This window comes from Saccopteryx bilineata, chromosome 1 (assembly GCF_036850765.1).
Source record: "Saccopteryx bilineata isolate mSacBil1 chromosome 1, mSacBil1_pri_phased_curated, whole genome shotgun sequence".
In the NCBI taxonomy this organism is placed as follows: domain Eukaryota; kingdom Metazoa; phylum Chordata; class Mammalia; order Chiroptera; family Emballonuridae; genus Saccopteryx; species Saccopteryx bilineata.
The window spans coordinates 75,803,518-75,825,808 of record NC_089490.1 but is presented as its reverse complement, the minus strand read 5'-3'; the positions used below and the strand labels follow the sequence as shown (position 1 = coordinate 75,825,808).

Genomic DNA, 22,291 nt, shown 5'->3' with positions numbered 1-22,291 from the left:
GTGAATATGAATGTAGGAGGTATCAGTTAATCATGAAACCTAATATCAGAATTATAGCTTTTCTTAGAAGATAGAAAATTTCACTTTAATTTATGACACAAATAAATTATATCTTTTTCTAATTTTAATTAATATTCAGGATGGGACAAAAGTAGGTTTACAGTTGTTCCTATGGAAAATAATAATAAATAATAATACAAGAATAAACTCTGTATTTCATGTACTCATAACTATAAACTTACCTTTGCCTCACTTTATATTTTGAAATACTAACAAGGTAGATTATCAGTAATATTTGTTCTTCACAAAAGAATATTTAAATATAATAATTTACCTTGAAAATAATAAAAATAGTTACATATCTTTAATATATAGCTTATACCACATATAATAAGTATGACAATATGACATGCTACATACTGTATAATACAGAAATATAATATGTACAGATATAATATATAATACATATAAATATAATTTCACTATCATTACAATATCCCAAGTTGATTTATAACCTTTATCAATATCTGATGTGTTGTTTTAGTGGGATCTATTGAAAAAGAATTAAAAAACTCATTGCCTAATTACCTAGCACATGCAAAGAATTAGAGATTTTTATATACATTATCACATTTTTTAACAACTATGAAAATTACAACTAATACATTTACTTACAGGAAAAAAGTAATAGCTTATTTTAGAACATATATAAAAAAACTAACATTTATCAGGAACATATTCATTATGTTGGCCATCTACTCTGATGCAGCCCTCCTCTTTCTAAAAGAAAAATCCAAGTAATAAAGTTCATGATATGAAAGAGAAAACCAATAATGAATGCCTAAACATGTAATTTTATATGTCAATAAATGGTATAAAATCGGGAAACATTATACAGAAAAACTGGAAGATACTTAATAAGATAAGAGAAGATAAGACAATGAAATAATAAGTGTGGAATTCCTTTTGAGGAGATGAGAGTTGAGGTAGAAGTTAAAAAAAGGAAGAGTCTAGTCATTTGAAAATCTGAAAGAAGAGCATTTTAGGCCAAGACACAGCAAGTAAAAGCCCTGAGATCAAAATGACACTGGACTGTTCCAAAAAGGGGACACCAGCCATCAATGAAGGGATTAACTGAAAACAAACAAACAAACAAAACAAAACAAACAAATGAAAAAATCCCTATAGACGCAAACAATAGTAAGGTGATTATTAAAACTATTTCACATTGGTCATTCTTCAAGAAAAGTTAAATTCTTTTTCTAGATCATATGTCTATGAATAGGTAAGAAAAACTAAAAAGAAGAAAAGTAGAGATTTTAACTCAGGTTATTTAAATTCCAGGATATATACTTTCCTCACTATTTTATATAGCTTTCCATACCTAGTCTTTTAAGTTAGATAACATATTACCTAACAGTTTAAATGCCCCTGTTACCCTGAAAAGAAGGATTACTACAACTAAACAGCTATCCTGAGCTCAGCAGTCATATTCAGGCATTTCAGGTGTATTCTTTTTCTGGTTCTCCTACATGACTTTTGAATTCTTTTACCATAATATTTACCATATTAAATAGTGAGTGGTAATTTATATGTATATCTTCTGTACTAGACATGAACAATTTATATGGCAAGATAGTTCCTTAAATTTGCATCAGTAATACCAGACATCGCCAGGTTTACAAAAAAAAAAAAATTGCTCTGGTCAACTGAGTAAAACAAGAGAACTTGAACTTGAAGAGGTAGTTTCCCCTGCGAGGTTGTAGTATGGTAGAAACAAATCCTCAGGCCCCTAACCCATGAGCAGAGGGTTAGAGGCTTGAGAAGAACACACCATATTCCCCTGCAAAAGAGGGGATAGCCTAAGAATTTAGGGTTGGTGGAATGGGAATCAAAAGAATTACCTTGGTTCAATAAATTATCTCTAACAAATTCAAACTTTGGTCTCAGTTTCTGACTTATAAATAAGTGAATATATACTTTCTTTTAAATTTAAAAGCCACAAACGAACCATTTTTCAAGCTTCCTGCACTAATGCCACCATCTTCTATTTTCCAAGCACTTCGTGTCAAGTCCTATTCTGAGCGCTTCCCTTAGATTAACTCATTTATTTCTCATTACCACCAGGTGCAGTCAGTAATATTTTTTTTTACAGATGAAGTAACTGAGGACAGGGGTGTTAAGTATTTTTTGCCTAAAGTTAACAACATTTATCATAAAGTCAAGTAGTCAGACTGCTAGACCACCTACCACCACACTATAATTCCCACATTAAAAAATTCCAAAAACCATAAAAATGCAGAATTTTATATTGCACATTAGATAATGTAATATGTATTTCATGTATTTATTATTATTTTTAATAACTGGGATTAGCCACTGATCTATACTGCATGCAAAACTGGTGATACATTTATTCATTAATCAATGCAATCAAAACGTTGTAGAAACAAAGTAAATATATAATCCAGAAAATTCACTTTCTACATCACAAATTATCTCCTTTACAAATATGAATATGTGTTTTTAACATAAAAGTACAGAATTTGCAAAAATAGCATAGTTTAAACTCATCAGATTTAGGTACTAATACATATCTAAAAATGATCTTATTTTCCTATTTGCACTGTTAAATCACCATTGTCTCTATTTTAACTTTTTATTTCAAAATCCTTATGGCATATTTTTAATACAAATTCACTTGCACACTGGGGAAAAATACGATAAAAGCTAGTGATTACTTACGAGTGCATGAGGCATGTGAGGGATATATGTGCATAAGGTACAAACAAAGCAAAAATTTCAAAAATTATTATGCTATTTAAATACTATTAATCTAGCCTGATCAGGTGTTGTGCAGTGGATAGAGCGTCAGCCTGGGACACAGAGGTCCCAGGTTAAAACTTTGAGGTCACAGCTTGAGCACATGCTACTCTGGCTTGAAACCAGCTCACCAGCTTGATCACAGGGTCACCAGCTTGAGCCTGTGATCATAAACATGACCCCATGGTCGCTGGCTTGAGACCAAAGGTCATTGACTTGAAACCCACGGTCACTGGTTTGAACCCAAGGTCACTGGCTTGAGCAAGGGGTCAGTGGCTCAGCTGGAACTCCCTAGTGAAGGTACATATGAGAAAACAATCAGTGAACAATTACCGTGATGCAACTATGAGTTGATGTTTCTTATCTCTCTCTCTTCCTGTCTGTCTATCCCTCTCTCTGTCTCTCTCTCTCTTTCACTAAAAAAAATAAATTAATTAAAAAATAAAAATAAATTAATCTAGCTTTTAGTAGTAACCATCTAACTCATCTAACTTATTAACAGATTTTGTTCATCTATAATCTATAAGAAAACTTTCATCACAGGCAAATGAATTTGATGATCCCTGTGAGAGTAAAAAGCTTATTTAGATATACATATATTTTTAAGTTTATTTAGAACATTAATTTTTATGGGATGACTTTAGTCAACTAGAGTACATAGATTTAGAGAAAACATCTCCAGGTCATTTTGACATTCGATTATGTTGTATACACATCACCCAAAGTCAAATCATCTTCTGTCACCTTTTATTTGGTTTTCTTTATGCCTGTCCCTTTTCTCTCCCTCTCTCCCTCTCCTCCCTTTCCCTCCCCCTGGCAACCACTGCACAAATGAAATAAGATATATATTTTTTAAAACAGGTTTTCATATCACAAGAAAAAATTATGTGGTCTGATTGTGTCTTTTTTAGTATTTATGGATTTCAGCAATGTCAAATATCGTTCTTCCTATATTTAATTCTGGCAAGACACAGTGTTCCAGCTGTGATTTCTATCTCCAGTTACACTGTGCCACAAGATAGTTTACACCGAGTTATGACTCTCTTTTAAACTCTCTTTCTGTTTCACACAGCACAAGGATAAATAATAACCTCACAGAATAAAAGAAAAATGGTAGCAGAAGCAATTACTATACCACACATTGAGTTCAGTGAATAATATGATAAACCTCTCCAGGACAACTTCACTGATTTCTCATATAGTCTTAAATCTCCACATCAGCATTTACTAGAGGTAAAGGCACTTCATTCTACTGGCATCTGTAATAAAGATTTGTCAGCATTTCCACTATCAACCCCAGTTTTAAAGAACCCAATAACTCATATATTTTTATCTGCATTAGATGGGAAGTCGGCACAGAATAAACCTAAAATGAAGTTCTGAAAATTTGAAATATGTTTTAGGTTCAGGGGAACAAAATGGTTTATTTAAATATAATAAAGCTTTATGATTATAAGTATATAACTCATACATCTCTCCACTCTACAGAAAACTAAATTAGCTTCTTCATGTGTTAACCCTTCAACTATATAATTTTACTCATAATATTTAAATAGCAAGGACATAAAAACACAAATTCATTTTATATGACATGTATACCTTGCTATAACAATAATTAAATTAAACTATGTAACTAATTTCTTTATTCAAACATGTACTGCACTCTTATTATGAACTAGTTTCCCTGATATACAACAGTTAAAAACAAATTTAAAAAAACAATACTTAAACGTCCCTCCCCTAATGAAACTTCCAATCTAGTGATGAATTTGAGATTCTTATATATTTCATATAATCCTATATTATTGACATGGCTACTCTGTTTCATTAATTACTAAAATAAAACATCACTTCAGAGTACATTTCTAAGAAACATAACTCTGTGTTTGTGTGTGTGTGTGTGTATGTGTGTGTGCGTCTTGTTTTACAGCATTCTGGTAAACCTCAAGACCTATAATATTTTTTTTAGAAGAAAGAAATAGATATCCAGTTAGCCTCAGTTGGTTCTGAATTTACCCTTATGACCAGAAAACTTAAAATAAGTTTTTGGCAACCAGTTGAAACTCTTATTGACTATGAGTAACAATATCCTCAATAAGAAATAATAGTAATATATATTTTATGCATTTATATTGTTCATGGCTCCTAATTTTTCCTTAATGAAAATAAGGTAAACAAAAACAAAACAAAACATCTTTTTTATAGCATTATTATAAAATAAATTTCCGGATTTTAAAACTTAAAACTAAGCTGTTTATATTTTCCCCAAAATTTTATTTTTTTTAATTTTCTGAGCTTTATGTTCATAGTCTTTATTTCTTATAACTGTGCTCACACTGAAAGTGCCGACAAGTAGTAGCAGAGCAAATTGCTTTTGAAAGAGGGTGAAGATCAAGGTAGGTGCTGAGTAGTTGATCAGAAGTAGAAAGTTAATAGATGACCAACATGAAGGGCAAGGGCAATGATGCTGCTGAAGCTGCCTCTTCAGGAAGGTGAGAGAGCTCTTTAAAACTGTAGAACTTGCACCTTAATATGACAAAATGTAAAAGAAAAAACCAAGCATAAACATTTTGCCTTAGAATACTCAAGAGAATACTAAGTGGAAAATTATGCTTTAAAACAGGAGATAAAGGATGAAAGGACATTATCATCAACAGCAATGGTAAGAAGATGGATATTTCTTTAACAAATAAGTTATTGTAACTATCCGGTCATGGCCTATTTCATTGTTCTAATAAGCAACACCCCTGGTTAGATTAAGAACACATAATGTATCATGTAACTGAAAAAAAAAAAAGCAGATTATGATAATAATAGAACTGTCTCCCTAATGATAATATATGCTTTCAAATGGAAAATTTTGATTTTAACTGGCCATTACTAACTCTGTATAGAATAGTGAATTTTAAGTAAAAATGACAACTCCAAAATAATCAATGTATTATCATGGTCTTTTTTTTATTTTTTTAGATGAGAGGAGGGAAGACAGTGAAGCAGACTCCCACATGTGCCACAACTAGGATCCACTCAGCAATCCAATGTATGGCCAATGCTCAAGTACCAAGCTATTTTTAGTGCCTGAGGCTGATGCACTCCAACAGAGCTATCCTCAATGCCCAGGCCACGCTCAAATCAACTGAGCCACTGGTTGCAAGAGTAAAAGAGGGAGAGAAGAGGGAGAGAGAGGAAGGATAAGCAGATGGTTGCTTCTCCTGTGTGCCCTGACCAGGTATCAAACCTAGGATGTCCATACACTGAGCCAGTGCTCTTTCTACTGAGCCAACCAAGCAGGGCTTGCGACCACCCAGCTCTACCATTGCAGAACTAAAACAGCCATAGAAGCTATGAAAACTGTCAGAGATTTAAACAATCAATTGTTTTAGGTACTTTGGAATTTAATATAACCCTGTTTCTAATAACTAGCAGAATGCTCTGTGCAGAATTTTGCTGGAAGACTTCTCTGGTATATCAATTTGCCCTGTTACTACTATCTTCCACTCCCCAATTCTGCAGCAGCCTTGAAGAAGGCAGCCTACATTCCTGGTGTAGGTTGTGAGTACTGTAGGAAACAGTTTGGGCTTATTCTCAAAAAAGGGATTTTAGTGTTTTGACTGTGTGATTGTTCCCTGAAGGATCTGCTTAAGGGCTGACCTTGTTTTACCTACATAAAGAGGTTCCTGGCGTCTTAAGCTGCTTCATAGGTAATGCTGTCATAAGCATGTAAAGGCAACTATAATAGCCACTACCTCCAGAGCAAGAGATGATAGATGATAGCAGGGGCAGAAAGTTGATGAACGAAACTGCCTGGAACAGAAGAGGCTGGAGAAGGAGATACTTGAAAAACTTAAGTCTATTAAAAAGTTCAGCATATTCAAAGAAATCTATATTCAAAGGAAACCATAGACATGCCTATGGCATGATGTATGATGCGATAAACTTGAGAGGACTTAAGCATTTACCTCTGGCTGAACTTCTGGTTCAGTGCAAGCAGAAAGGGAAAAGTAAACTTGTAAACTGCCTGGCTAAGCAACAAAGAATTGCTCTATTCACAATTAAACTATAAAAATGGGAAAATTTTTTATTTTTCTTATTTTGTTTCAGGAGTTTAAAGAAATCTTAGTAAAGTCATTATGAGACCACAACTAACCTCACAAACATAGACTTTATTGGCCATACTTAACAAAGAATATAGACTTTAGAAAATTACCTCAGCAAGGCCACTACGCAAACGACAACCATCAAAAACAATAACAATTCCTCAATGAGGAGATGGGGTCTAATTTACAGGATTGTTACATTATAACAATGTAACAATTATACATTATACATGCAAAATGTCCACATTTTGACAAAAATTTATGAGGTATGGAAGGAAACAAAAAAAAATACAGCCCACTTATAAGAACTGTCCTGACAGAGAGCAGCCACTGGACCTACTAGAAAAGACTTAAATCAACTGTTTTAAATATAAGGGATAAGAGAAACCAAAGACAAAATACTGAAAGGAGCTATGTGAATAATGTCTCACCAGAGAACAATAATAAATAAATAAAAATTATATGAAGGAACCAAATACAAATTATGTAACTGAAAATTACAAGAACTACAATAAAAAATTCACTGGTAGGGTTCAACAGCAGATTTAAACAAGAAAAAAAAACAATCAGTTGTTTTTTTTGACTAGAGACAGGTCAACTGAAATAAATCAGTGTGAAGAGCAGAAGGAAAATGAATGAGGTCAAATGCACGGAGCCTAAGAGACTGTGGAACACTATCAAATGGATTGACAAATGCACTATGAGATTCCCAGGAGGACAGGAGTGAGAAAGGGAGCCAGAAAGTATATCTGAGACAATAATGGCCAAGTTCTCAAATTTAATAAATCACAGAAAACTCAATTAATTCTAAGTAGAATAAACCAAAAGTGGTCCACAGCAAGGTGTTATAATCAAACTGCTGAAAGACAAAGAGAAAAATTTTGAAAGCAGCAAGAGTAAAATGGTTTGCCATGAACAATAATGTTTAATATGTCAATTCTCATCAGAAACCATGGAGATTTTACAGCACTAGAAGAAAACATTGTCAATATCCAATAAAACGATCTTTCAAAGATGAAGGTGAAGTTAAGATATTCTCAGATAAAATTTAAAGGATTTTGCTGCCAGTAGACTTGTCATACAAGAAATGTGAAAGGAGGTTCTTTGAGCTGAAATAAAGGAACATCAGACACTAAATTTTAGTCATAGGAATTTTTTTTAAATACAGAAAAAGGTAACTATATAAGTAAATATGAATGCATATTACATTTATTTTTAGTTTGTAACTTCTTTTTCATATATTTAAAAATGGATGAAACAATAATGATAAATTTATGGTAATAGGCATATATTTATATATAAAGATGCAGTTGTGATAACAATGTAGAGGAACAGAGCTATATAGAAAGTTTTTACATACTATTGAAACTAATTTGCTATTAATTCTAACCAGATGGCTACAAATTCAAATATTAAATGTAATTCCTATAATAACCACTAGGAAATTCAGTAAAATATGTATAGTGAAAGAAAAGAGAAGGGTATCAAAACAGTACACAGCAAAAAATCAATTAAATGTAAAACAAGGCAGTAATAGAAAAGTAAATGAATAAAACATATAAGCTACATATAAAAACCACATAGCAAAGGAAAGAAGTCTTTCAACATCAGTAATTAAGTAAATGTAGATGTGTTAAATTTTCCAAATATAAGACAATACTTAGAATATTAAAAAAACTAACATATATGATTCAAATATATGTTGTCCGTAAGAGACTAATTTTAGGTCCAGAGACACAAATATGTTGAAAGTTAACGAATGAAAACTATATTCCATGAAAATAGTATCATTTTGTCAAGAAGATATATCAAATATAAGTATGTAAGCACCGAAAAACAGGGTCCAAAAATATATAAAGCAAATAAAAGACAAAATTTAGGTAGAAAAAAACAGTGATATAAGTTGCATATAGAACATTTTTCAGGATAGTCCATATGTCAGGCCATAAAATTAGTCTCAATAAATTTTAAAAGGTTAAAATTACAAACTATTTTTTCTAATACCAATTAAATTGGAAATCAATAACAGAAACAAAGCTGGAAAATTTATAAATATGTGGCAATGGAATAATACAGTTCACAGATGTGTTACAGGCAGAAGAATTTGGAAGAGAAACTAGAATAATACTTTGTTACAAGTGAAAACAAAAGCAGAATGTTTCAAAATCTGTTTAATGGAGTGGAAGAAGAGTTCTAAAGAAAATTTATGGCTATAAATGCTTATATTAAAATGAAGAAAGATTTTAAATCAATAACAAATTCATACCTTAAAGAACTAGAAAAGTAAGATCAAACTAAACACAAACATGTAGAAGAAATGTTTACTGTATATATACTACATATATACAGTATATCTATATCAATATCTATCTATCTATCTATAAAAACAGCATAATAGTAAAGAGAATCAGTGGAACCAAAAGTTGGTTCTTTGAAAACATGAACAAAAGTGACAAGTCTTTATAGACCAACCAAAAAAAAAAAAAAACACAAAAAACTAGAGAGGTCTCAAGTAAAAGAAAGGGATATTGTTATTAACCTTAAAAAGATAATAGATTTATAGGGGAGTTATAGGAACAATTGTACTCCAACAAATTAGATAATCCAAATGAAATGGACAAATTTTTAGAAAGATACAACTACTGAAACTGACTCAAGAAGAAATAGAATATCTGAATATACTTTTAGCAAATAAAGAGATTAAATTTTTAATCAAAAACCTACCAATCAAAAAAATTTTAAAAAGTCCAGAACCAGATGACTCCCCTGGTAAATTCTACCATCATTTAAAGACGACTTTACACTAATTCTTGTCAAACTTTTCCAAAAAATAGAAGATGAAGAAACATTTCTTAATTCATTTGAGGTCAGCCTTATCCTGATACAAACCAGACAAACTCTTTTTTTATACCTTTATTTATTTATTTACTTACTTACTTATCATATAGAGAGAAAAGGAGAAAAAGAGAAAGAGAAGGAAAGAGATGATAGATAGATAGATAGATAGATAGATAGATAGATAGATAGATGATAGATAGATAGATAGATGTCAATTTGTTGTTCCATTTATTTATGCATTAATTGGTTCATTCTTCTATGTGCCCTAACTGGGAATTGAACCCACAATCTTGGCATATAGGCACAATATCTTAACCACTGAGTTATCAATCCAGGGTTTAAAAACTCTTACAATAAGGCCCTGGCTGGTTGGCTCAGTGGTAGAGCATCGGCCTGGCGTGCAGGAGTCCTGGGTTCGATTCCCGGCCAGGGCACACAGGAGAAGCGCCCATCTGCTTCTCTACCCCTCCCCCTCTCCTTCCTCTCTGTCTCTCTCTTCCCCTCCCACAGCCAAGGCTCTATTGGAGCAAAGTTGGCCCGGGCGCTGAGGATGGCTCTATAGCCTCTGCCTCAGGCGCTAGAACCGCTCTGGATGCAACAGAGCAACGCCCCAGATGGGCAGAGCATCGCCCCCTAGTGGGCATGCTGGGTGGATCCCGGTCGGGCACATGCAGGAGTCTGTCTGACTTCCTCCCTATTTCCAACTTCAGAAAAATAGAAAAAACAAACAAACAAAAAAACCTCTTCATAATAAAATCAAATTATAGCCTGATATTTCTTAAGAATATCGATGAAAAAATCCTCTCCCTGGCCAGTTGGCTCACTGGTAGAGCATTGGCCTGGTGTGCAGAAGAACCAGGTTCGATTCCCGGCCAGGGCACACAGGAGAAGCGCCCATCTGCTTCTCCACCCCTCCCCTTCTACTTCCTCTCTGTCTCTCTCTTCCCCTCCCACAGCTGAGGCTCCATTGGAGCAAAGATGGCCCAGGCGCTGAGGATGGCTCTGTGACCTCTGCCTCAGGTGCTAGAATGGCTCTGGTTGCAAGAGAGTGACGTCCCAGAGTGGCAGAACATCGCCCCCTGGTGGGCATGCCGGGTGGGTCCTGGTCGGGCGCATGTGGGAGTCTGTATGACTGCTTCCCTGTTTCCAGCTTCGGAAAAATGCAAAAAAGTAAATAAATAAATAAATAAATAAATAAATAAATAAATCCTCAACAAAATACAGACAAACTAAATCCAGCAACATGTCCAAAGAGTTATTTATATATTTTGATCAAGTTTTTTTTTTTAATCTAGAAATTCAAGAATGGTTCAATTTGAAAATCAAATAATATAATACACAAAATTGACAGTATAAAAGAGAAAGGTCCCATGATCACCTCAGTTTTGTATATAAAAGGCATTTGACAAAATTTAACAGCTTTCTTTTTTTTTTAATTTTTTTTTATTTTATTTTTTTTTATTAAATTTAATGCAGTGACATTGATAAATCAGGGTACATATGTTGAGAGAAAATATCTCTAGATTATTTTGACATTTGATTGTGCTGTATACCCCTCTAATAGCTTTCTTGATTCAAAAAAATACTTAACAAAGGAATAGAAATATTTCTTCAACATGCTAAGGGAATACCAACAGAAGACATTATACTTAGTAATAAAAGACTAAAAAATTTCACCCTAAGGTAACAAAAATAAATAAATACAAGATCATCATGGAATCTATATATTGCATATTGATACAGTAGAAGTGAAAAATCCAAAAAGAAAAATAAGAAAACAATTCAGCCTGATCAGGCAGTGGCCTAGTGGATAGAATGTCAGACTGGGACGTGGAGGACCCAGCTTCAAAACCTCAAGGTTGCAGGACTGAGTGCGAGCTCATCCGGCTTGAGTGAGTGGTCACTGGCTTGAGCATGAGATCATAAACATGAACTCATGGTCACTGGCTTGAGCCCAGACATCTCTGGATTGAAGCCCAAGGTCGCTAGCTTGAGTCTAAGGTCACTGGCTTGAGCAAGGGGTCACTGCTCTGCTCTAGTCCCTCGGTCAAGAAACATATATATAAGAAAGCAATCAGTGAACATGTGAGGAGACTAAGGAGCCATGATGAAGAACTGATGCTTCTCATATCTCTCTCTGTCTGTACCTATCTGTCCTTCTCTCTGTCTCTGTCTCTGTCACAAAAAAAAAAAAAAGAAAACAATTCAATTTACAAATGTATTTATTTAAAAAATTACTTGGTAGTAAGTGTAACCAAGGAGGTACATGATTTGTAAATTGAAAATTAAAAAATAGAAGAAAGGAAAGAATATCTACATAAATAGAAAGACATTTTATGATCATGGATGGGAAGACATAATATTGTTAATATAGCAATAATTCCCAAAGTAATGTGGAAATTCAATGCAGTCATCAAACATCCCACACTCTTTTTGCAGAAATGTAAAAGCTAATCCTAATTAGGTCACTTATTATATGATTTTATTTATTTGAAATAATGTAGACTAGGCAAACCATAGAAACAGAAACCAAATTAATTGTTGCCAGGGGCTGGCCTTAGGGAGGAATTGGCAGTGAAAGCTTAATGGATACAGAGTTTCTTTTTGAAGATGAAAATAATATGGAACAAGATAATGATGATGATAGCTCAACAATATGAGTGTACTAAAAGCTACTGAATTGTATATTTTAAAATGGTGAGAATGGTGATTTTATATTGTGAACTTTATCTCAACAAATAAAACAAAATAATCATATAGACAAAAGTATATGACTATTCCTCTGTTCTTAGTTTATCAAAACCTGTGAAGAATAAATAAATGAAATATCTCTTGTGTCCTCAAATTGCTATGGTATACTATTTAGATAAAAACAACTTATAGCAATATAATTTATGTAGTAGAATGTACAGGGTGGAGCAAAAGTGAGTGTTAGTTGCTTGTATGAAAAATAATAAAATAATTAATAAATAATACAATAATATACACTGTGTTTCGTGTACTCACAATTATAAACCTACTTTTTCTCAACCCTGTATGTATGTACTAGAATTGTACTTTACCAGTATTTGTGGACAATTATATTTATTCTACTACTTTGATCTGACATGCCACTGTTAAAAACAGACACTCACCCTGGCCGGTTGGCTCAGTGGTAGAGCGTCGGCCTGGCGTGTGGAAGTCCCAGGTTCAATTCCCTGCCAGGGCACACAGGAGAAGTGCTCATCTGCTTCTCCACCCCTCCCCCTCTCCTTCCTCTCTCTCTCTTCCCCTCCCGCAGCCAAGGCTCCATTGGAGCAAAAGATGGCCCGGGCGCTGGGGATGGCTCCTTGGCCTCTGCCCCAGGCACTAGAGTGGCTCTGGTCCGACAGAGCGACGCCCCGGATGGGCAGAGCATCGTCCCCCTTGTGGGCGTGCCGGGTGGATCCCGGTTGGGCACATGCGGGAGTCTGTATGACTGCCTCCCATTTCCAGCTTCAGAAAAATACAAAAAAAAAAAAAACAGACACTCCTTCCCAACTACAGTCCCATTCACAAGCTGCACAGTACATCTAGAAGTAATATAACCAACTTTTCTCCCAATAATTATAATAGGTATATCTAGGGAGTGATTATTTTTTCTTAATTCTGTTTAAAATTTTTTTGATATCTATTCCTTGTTTTTGGTTTTTCTCAACACTGGAATATTAGTGAGTAATAGCAAAATAAAATAATTGTCCCTCTAAGCACAGAATTATGGAAGCTATTCTGTGGTCAACATCATGTTCAAAAAGAAAATTCATATTTAGATATAATTTCTCAAATCTTTTATTTTACTTTATCCCATTCTCTTTAAGAACATGCTTTCACTTTTTACTTTTAGATTATCTTGCAAAGGCTGCCTTTATTTTCTCCTTGATTATTCTCTATGAAATGAATAAACCAGTTCTATTAATATCTACCTATTTGTTCCTTCACTCAATAACCAGTTTTAGAGGCTCATAATATTCTAGTCATTGCTCTATGTCATGAAGATGAGGAGACTAATACGACATGGTACCTATTCTTAAGGAGCAAAACAGTCCAGTGAAAGAGATGAAAAGTAAATAGATAAGTACAATGTGAAGTCACAAGAAATGGCATTTGAGTTCAGTTCTCAGTCCTGTTTATACATTAAATTATTGTATAAATTAAATTAAATTTTACAATTAAAATTATAATATTGATATCTAGCCTCCACCTCCAGATCATGATCTACTTTATCTAGGGTGCTCCCTAGGCATCATTCCTCTTAAATCTTTCTAGATGATTATAATGTGCGGTTGAACAGTTGCATGAGTGTGTGTCCCATGTAGTTATACAAGGCCCAACATTTTGAAGGACCCTGTGCTAGGTTAACTACTCTACTGTTGCCTTTAAAAATTCTTAATAGTTTAACAAAAGATTGTCATGTTCATTTCACACTGAGAGCGGAAATTATGAAGCCAGTCATATATGCAATGAGGAATAAGAACTCCTGAGTTAAACAAAGAAATAGAGTAAATGAAAATATTTTGGAGGGAGAAAATGATTCATGTGATGCTGGAAAGAATAAATAGCTGGATGATTTAAGGGAAAGAGAGTGTGGAGCAAGAAAGGGAGAGATATTATCATAAAAATCTAATTTAGGAAAAAAAAAAACTTTTTCCTATAAAATTCTGAAAAACTATCTAGATATAATCACTGTTGATTATCAGGGCTTCAATTCATATCCTGCTTAGAATGGCCTTCCCTTTCCTGAGATTATTTTTCAGCATCTATCTAAAAGCAATTTTGATGTAGGAAATGAAGTTGAGAGTTTTTCCCCCAGTATTCTCCCTTTAGGTATTTTTTCACTTCTTAAACATTGTTTAAATTTGAATGTATGTTGGGGAGAAGAAAAAGCAAACTGAAAAGAGGAAGACATTTGTCAAATGTCTATAATATGGAATTTTCAATCATTAAAATTTTGTGTCTAATAATTTAATGCAAGAATTTGAGTTTGGAGGTTCTTGAGTCTTAAAAAGGCAGACTCAACATTAGCATCCTCTGGTTCTACTTAATATTTTCCCCAAAATTACAGAGATCAGCTGATAGAAACATGAATTAGAAACAAAAACTGATTACTAACTGGCTTTCTACCCTTGTCACACTGAAAGGGAATGATATATTGGCAAGCTTTTCAACATTCCTGAATAGGGATGTAAAATGCTCATAAGAAAATGTCCTTGTGCAATGAGGATTACCCATCAATGATCAGTAGTAGTTAGCAACACGTATCTGCTGAAAGTTCTTTACATAATGAATGGTGAGTTTAACTTTCAGCCACTGCCCTCCGTAATCAATAAAATCAACAAATGTTTATTTAAAACCTATCATATAAAAGAAAATACCTTGCTTTAGGACAGAGTTGTTTCTCTTAAGCATCTCTAAATCTAGTTCAAAATACTTGCATAGAAAAATGTAAACTATAATGCAAGTTTTCATGTAAGTACCCAAGGAATAAATTGTATAGATAAGAGGACCATTAGGTGACAGCAAAAGAAAAGTAAAAATGTTCCAAGGTCTTTAGATAAATCATCCTAGAGGAAAGACCATTAGAGAAATGGATTGTAGAATGAGAACACATTAGATAAATGGGGAGAAATAAGAGTTGTTCAGGTAAGAAAAATGAAATGAGAAAAGGTACACAGAATAATTTCACTGGCACATGGCTCAAAGAAGAGGAATGGTGGTTCCTAAGAGGAAGATGTTTATAAACATGGTTAAAAAAACTTGGGGGAACACAGTAAATGTGAGCACCATTCATTACTTTATAATTTATAAGTTACTTTGAATTCATTCAAAATTATCATTTACAGATACTATTATGCTGGAAACTATGCTATGTATTTTCTAAATTTTTACTCCTAGTATAAACTTCGAGTTGCATTTCATCATTATTACCCTCATTATAAAGTTAAGGTGACTACCCAAGGTAAATCATCTAATAAATGGCAGACTTATAATTCAAACTTAGATTTTCTAACTTCCACTTGTCCTTTAAACTGGCAGAAAGTCCATTTTCAGTAACAAATTAAATTCAGATACTGTGTCAATTAAATATAGGAAAGGTTAGCTCCTCTGCAAAGTGTCGGTGGGGTAGGCAGTCATGGATTAAATTCATGTAGGTAAATTCCTTCACAGATGTCAATGAGGGCTTCAAAGTTGTTGTGGCTTAATTTAGTGTTGTCTATAGTGTATTGTTCTTGACAATTATCCTACAGGTTTTATTTTCAAAAAAATTATGCAATCAAAAGTATTTGGGATAGCCACAATACATATAAACTTGCTAAAGATTCAGTAATAAAACAAAAAACAATGAATTTGGCTTAACCCAGTCTTTCCCAAATCTATTTAACCACAGAATAGTTGTAGGAGTTATCTATATCACATACTTATCAGAACTGTGAAGCACACTGAAATTCTGATGTAACCAATTAATAATCAGAGTATTATTGCTACAGAGCAGAGAAACTGCAGGCAGTATTATGAAAGTAGTTTCATTTCTAAGGACAGAGAGTATCGTATTTGTCAATAATTTCAAATATGAATGCAAAGGAGGAAATATAAATTTAGATTTATTTTAAGGATACAAATCTGTGGAAAAATATTTGATGAGTATTGACTCTAATTATATTTGAATGCAGTATATTCTTCATATAATAAGAAATGTTTTCCAAACAGCTATGAGGCAAAAGCATTGTTATTCCATTAGTTCTCAGATGAAGTGGTAAAAACCTTTTGTTTGTTTGAGCAATATGTTTACTCAAACAAGGTGATCAAAACAAATTCAAAGTTACTTTTATGTTCATGTTTTATATCCAACTACCATGGAAATAAAGCTAAGAGATCTCAGAATATGAAATTTATAGGATTTAATTTTATAATATTTATAGTTATTCTTGTTTAGTTGTCTAATCAATGCCATAAATTAATGGCATAAATGCCTTATGTAATGATACATATATTTATATGTATAAATATTATACATTAACTTATACGGATGAGCACCTGGAGACACATCTATTATTCTGTTTTTTTAGACAAAGAGCACTAACTTTAGTGATTCAGTAGAGCAAATTACAGATATGTTTTCTGCCAAAGGAAGAGGTCAGTATTTTTCTTTTTGATTCATGGTGCTGGGTTTCACTGGAGCCAGAATACAGTCTGACATTAATAGCACTAGTTAAATCTCAAACAAAGAGAAGTAAATAGGAATCAATATCAAATAATCAAGTTGTGATTGAACATACAGAGATCAGGACTTAAGAATCAGGTATTGATCAGAAAGTGAAGTTAGGTTGGAAGTACCTGACATAATTTAGGACTTACTTACTTGAAAGTCTTGTAATTGTCATCCAATACCTCTCAATATAGATAAGGGACCCTTGAGCTTGACTCAAAGAGAGTAAATGTATACATTATCTATCTGTATATATTTTCACCTAACCCAAACTCTTATCTTCCTTGGGAAGCCTTAATTTCTAATTGTTTGTCAAGCCAAACAGAATAGAGCTGATTCATGACAACATCAACAGAAGTATTAAGAAAGAAAGAAATGTGCAGGGGTGCAGATTCACTAAAAAGCACATATGTGCTTTCTAAAGAACAATAGCATCAATATTCATAATATCAACTAACTTCTATTCTGATAACTCCAAATATCATACTGAGTAAGAACCATTCTCTTCAGCTATAGAATTACACGTCTAACTGCCAACCAGATACTAAGCCATAGAAAAATAAAATGCAATATGCCCAATATTAAATTCTTGTATTACCCCAATTGTTTTTTTACATCATTCTTTTTCCAGCCGTGTTTACCAAAATTAAAAAAAAAAAATCTTCCTAATCTCTAATTTTGTCTTAAACTCCAATTTTGAAACTGTTACTAGATATCCCCCGTTCTTCACCATATATATCTTGTGAATCTGATTTTCTTCCCCCACACCCTGCAAATACTGCCAGAGTTTGAACCTTATCAACTCTCATGCCTGCACTGTTCTCTTGGCTGGTCTTACCAAATACTATCTCATTAAGTACATACAATTCTACTTCTAATTTTTAGATGAGTTTTTAATAATCCCAATTGATCATATTTTATGCACCTAAAATCCTTCAAAAATGCCCCCTTATAAATAGCATAAACTAAGTACCTTCAGGAGACTGACAAAGGCCTTCTACAGTCCTGTGCTTGCCTGCTCTCCCTCTCTCATCACTTCTCTGGCATATAATCTCTGCCCTAGATGTACTGGGCTACTTATTGTTATTAATATTCTCTATACTCTTTTATATGTCTGTGCCTTCAAACATACTTTTCCTACTGTCTGAAATATCTTGCATTCATTCTTCACAGAATAATTTCTTACTCTTGAACCAAACATAATGAAGGATCTGTGGAAAGCAGGCACTGACGTCCCTAACCTAACTCTTTACCAAATTGGTTCTGAGGCTATTGAAATATGTATATATAAATATAAAAACTCACAACAGTAAAAAATAAAAGTAACAGAATCTTGCTAAAGGTTGTCGGTGCAGAATTTAGATATGTAAGAAATCATGTGCAGAAAGTAATTGGTAGGTTGTAGGCAGTGCTGTAAAAACATGGGGCAAGAGCATCAACATGTCATCAAAAAGGGCTTCATTTTACTTAAGAGATAAAGCATGCTCTTACAAGAAATAAATTGGAAATGGAGAAGAGAAAGGGCTGGCTATTGGTGATGAATACTGTTTAACAAAGAAGAATGGATTCTTAGAATAAAAAAAGTAAGTACAAAATTCACTCTATTTTCATATTGACAGTCACACCATTGCAACATTCTGTTGACATTAGCAGAGCAGGGTGGTCAAGTTGGCCAAGATGGCTTGACTCAACTGGTTGGAACTGAGTCCCAGTGACTGAACTTGGAGCTAAAATCTAGAGGTCTAAATTAAAGTTTTTATCAGTCAAAAGCAAGTTCTCCAAACTATTTTCCCTTCGTGATTGAAGATGCCAGCAGCCAGGTTGGTGTCACCCAGCCTATGAGCTGTGGTGCTCCTTTCAGAAATTATTAAACATAGATAATAGATATAAGTATTTTTAGATGAAAAGTCATATTTCTCCCGAACACTCCATAGTGCAGTTCACCTGTGGGTAATTCTTCACTTGCACATAAAGAGTCCATTGCTTTTAATGATGAGTTACTCTAAAGCAGGGGTAGTCAACCTTTTTATACCTACCGCCCACTTTTGTATCTCTGACAGTAGGCAAATTTTCTAACCACCCACCAGTTCCACAGTAATGGTGATTTATAAAGTAGGAAAGTAACTTTATAAAATTTATAAAGCAGAGTTACAGCAAGTTAAAGCATATAATAATAATTACTTACCAAGTACTTTATGTCTGATTTTCACTAAGTTTGGCAGAATAAATCTTTATGAAACAACTTACTATAGTTAAATCTGTGTTTTTATTTATACTTTGGTTGCTCTGCTACCATCCACCAGGAAAGCTGGAATGCCCACTAGTGGGCTGTAGGGATTCGGCTGACTACCACTGCAAAGTGTAAATGGATATTTGAGAAAATTTGAATGAAGACTTCATCAAGACAGAAACAAAACAGAAGAATACAAACCAAAAATAAGAAAGTAAAAATATAAGAAATAGATAACAACTTGAAAAACAAATTTTAATGAATAAAAATTACTGTTAAGAAAACCCAAACCTTGTAAAAAATCTTAAAAATTAAAAATATAACAGAATTTAAAATAAATAAAAATCACTTAAAAATGAGCTTCGAAGCTATTTTTGAAAAAGACCTGAAGAAACTTTAAATGCATATGACTAAGTTAAAGATAATCAGAAAAGACTACTTACAGTATGGTTCCAACTATATTGCATTCTGAAAAAGGCAAAACTATGCAAACAGTAAAAAGATCAGTAGTTGCCAAGAGTTAAAGAGGTTGAGAAGGGAAGAGCACAGAAAATACTCTGTGAAATTGACCCTACTCTAAATAAACTAAATCTTAAAATTAGAGAGAGAGAGAGAGAGAGAGAGAGAGAGGAAGGAAGGAAGGAAGGAAGGAAGGAAGGAAGGAAGGAGAAGAAAGGAAGGAAAAGAAAGAAAGGAAAAGAAAGAAAGAAAGAAAGAAAGAAAGAAAGAAAGAAAGAAAGGGAAAGAGAAAAAGAAAGAAGAAAGAAAGAAAGAAAGAAAGAAGGAAAGAAAGAAAGAAAGAAAGAAAGAAAGAAAGAAAGAAAGAAAGAAAAGAAAAGAAAAGAAAGAAAGAAGAAAGAAAGAAAGAAAGAAAGAAAGAAAGAAAGAAAGAAAGAAAGAAAGAAAAAGAGGAAAAGGAAGAAAGAAGAGAGGGAAGAACAGGAAGAAAAAGATGGCTAAAAAACAAAGTTGAGTAACTCAGAAAGTAGAATAAAAATAAAAACAAGATAAAATACAGATAAAATTAGAGGATTATTAGAATTATCAGGGGAGATTGCAAACAATAGAAATGCTACAGTCTCGTCAATTAAATTAAACTTAGCTACGTACCTGGGCACCAATGTATAAAACAAACAAAAACTATCTAATGTGATTAGAAGTCTAACAATCAGTTAATAGACATCCAGAGAATTAGACAATGAAAAAAAGGCAGAGAGGAAATCATCAAATAAAATATTAAGAAAAATATCATAACTAAAGAACATGAGTTTCCAAAGTGAATTATCCCAATAAGATTATGGACCTGAACTGTTGAATAAAAATATAATGCCAGCCACATTAAAAACCACATATGTAATTTAAAATTTTCTAGTAGTCACATTTAAAAAAGTAACAATAACAAGCAATTTTAATATTTTATTTTATATAACCTAATATACCAAAATATTATCATGTCAATATATAATCAACATAAAATTGAGATATTTTACATTATTTTTTATATCAGGTCGTTGAAAACCAGTGTTTATTTTGTACTTACAGCATAGTTTTATTCCTCTGACTAAATTTCAAACAGCTTTGTTGGAAAGCACAGATCTAGACTCTAGAGAATGTTCTATATAATGAATTTTTAAAAGTTACACATCCCAGGACACTTTATTAATGAAATACACAAGCTTTAGGAATAAAAAGATGATCTTAAAATTGTCCTTAGTAAAGATATTAGGACACACACTAAGGATGGAGGATCAGAATGATCATGCAAAACTGTGCTCGAACAGGAAGAGAAGACACATGGAACATGTGTCTTCAACCTACACTTCCATCCACAGGAGACAATGTTTAAACCTGCACTCTAAAATAAATGATAAAATCACTCAGGAAAAATGAAATCATAAGATCTAGGAAATGGGTTCCAGCAAATGAGAAAGATGAATAGGATTCACAGGATGATGGTGAAAGGAAGTCCCAGATTACAGCTGAGTAAAAGGCCTAACGAAAAAATACAAAGTCCCTTAAGACAAAAAAGAAAATCATAGTGAATCTGGTACCCCTCGCTGATATTAAGAAAAATATTTTTAGTGTTTGTTAAGATCATTTTAGGATGAATTGATATTTTTGCAGAAAGTTGGCAAATACATTTAAAAAATAACTTTTCTAGACTGAATCTAGCCACCATTTTTCATAAAAATAAAGTGCAACCACATACCTGCTAATAAAATATATATTTATGTTATGAATCTGAAAAGATTATCTAGCAATAACCCTTTGCTCCTCACCTCAAAATGGGAATATCACTTTTGGTTTTGTTGATTACCAAAGCATTACATCATCAATATTAAAAAATATAATAAAGAAATGTGGAAATTAGAAAAAAATAAATATAGGGGTGGACAAAAGTAGGTTTACAGTTAAAATAAAATTAAATAATAAAATAATTAGTAAATAATACAAGAACAATTATTTCACATACTCATATACTCACTGCTATAAACCTATTTTAGAGAACAGTAAATGCTGTGGAACTAGTTCCCTCTTTTTAAATGTAGTTAGCATAACAATGGCATAAAAAGCAAACAAAATAATTAAATATTATATCTTAAGAACAGTCACTGTCAAATATACCTAAAAACAATAAACGAAATAAAGCAGTCTATTAAACAATTTTTCAGCCAAAATTAATAGTTTATTTCTAGAATACAACTATTTTTACTATTCAGAATTGGATGACCAATGTATTCATTAACATTTAGTGCTCCTTCTTGAAATATCATGGGAAAATGAGAAATAAAAACTCTTTTGAAAGGAAATTTATTATTATAATTAATAATGAGAAAAGAAAATACCATTAAAGCAAACAAAAAACAGATTTAGAGAGAAATGTCCTCACCAAATGCAAATAAGACAAAGAAAAGCAATTAAAAATTAGTAAAGGAAGAGATAGAATTATAACTATACATAAAATGCATGATTAAATATGTAAATAACCAAGTAAAATTAATTATAGACCTCTTAAATATAGAAATATTTTCCTAAAGTGACTTAAATTATGGGAAGTATTCAAAAACAAATTATTTTCCT

At 32.8% G+C, this 22,291-nt stretch overlaps 1 protein-coding gene across 2 annotated transcripts in view; it reads right to left on the bottom strand.

Annotated features, from left to right (window-relative positions):
- The window catches only part of GRIK2 (glutamate ionotropic receptor kainate type subunit 2), a 696,770-nt gene that overhangs the window by 221,110 nt on the left and 453,369 nt on the right, over positions 1–22,291 (bottom strand). The window lies entirely within an intron of this gene.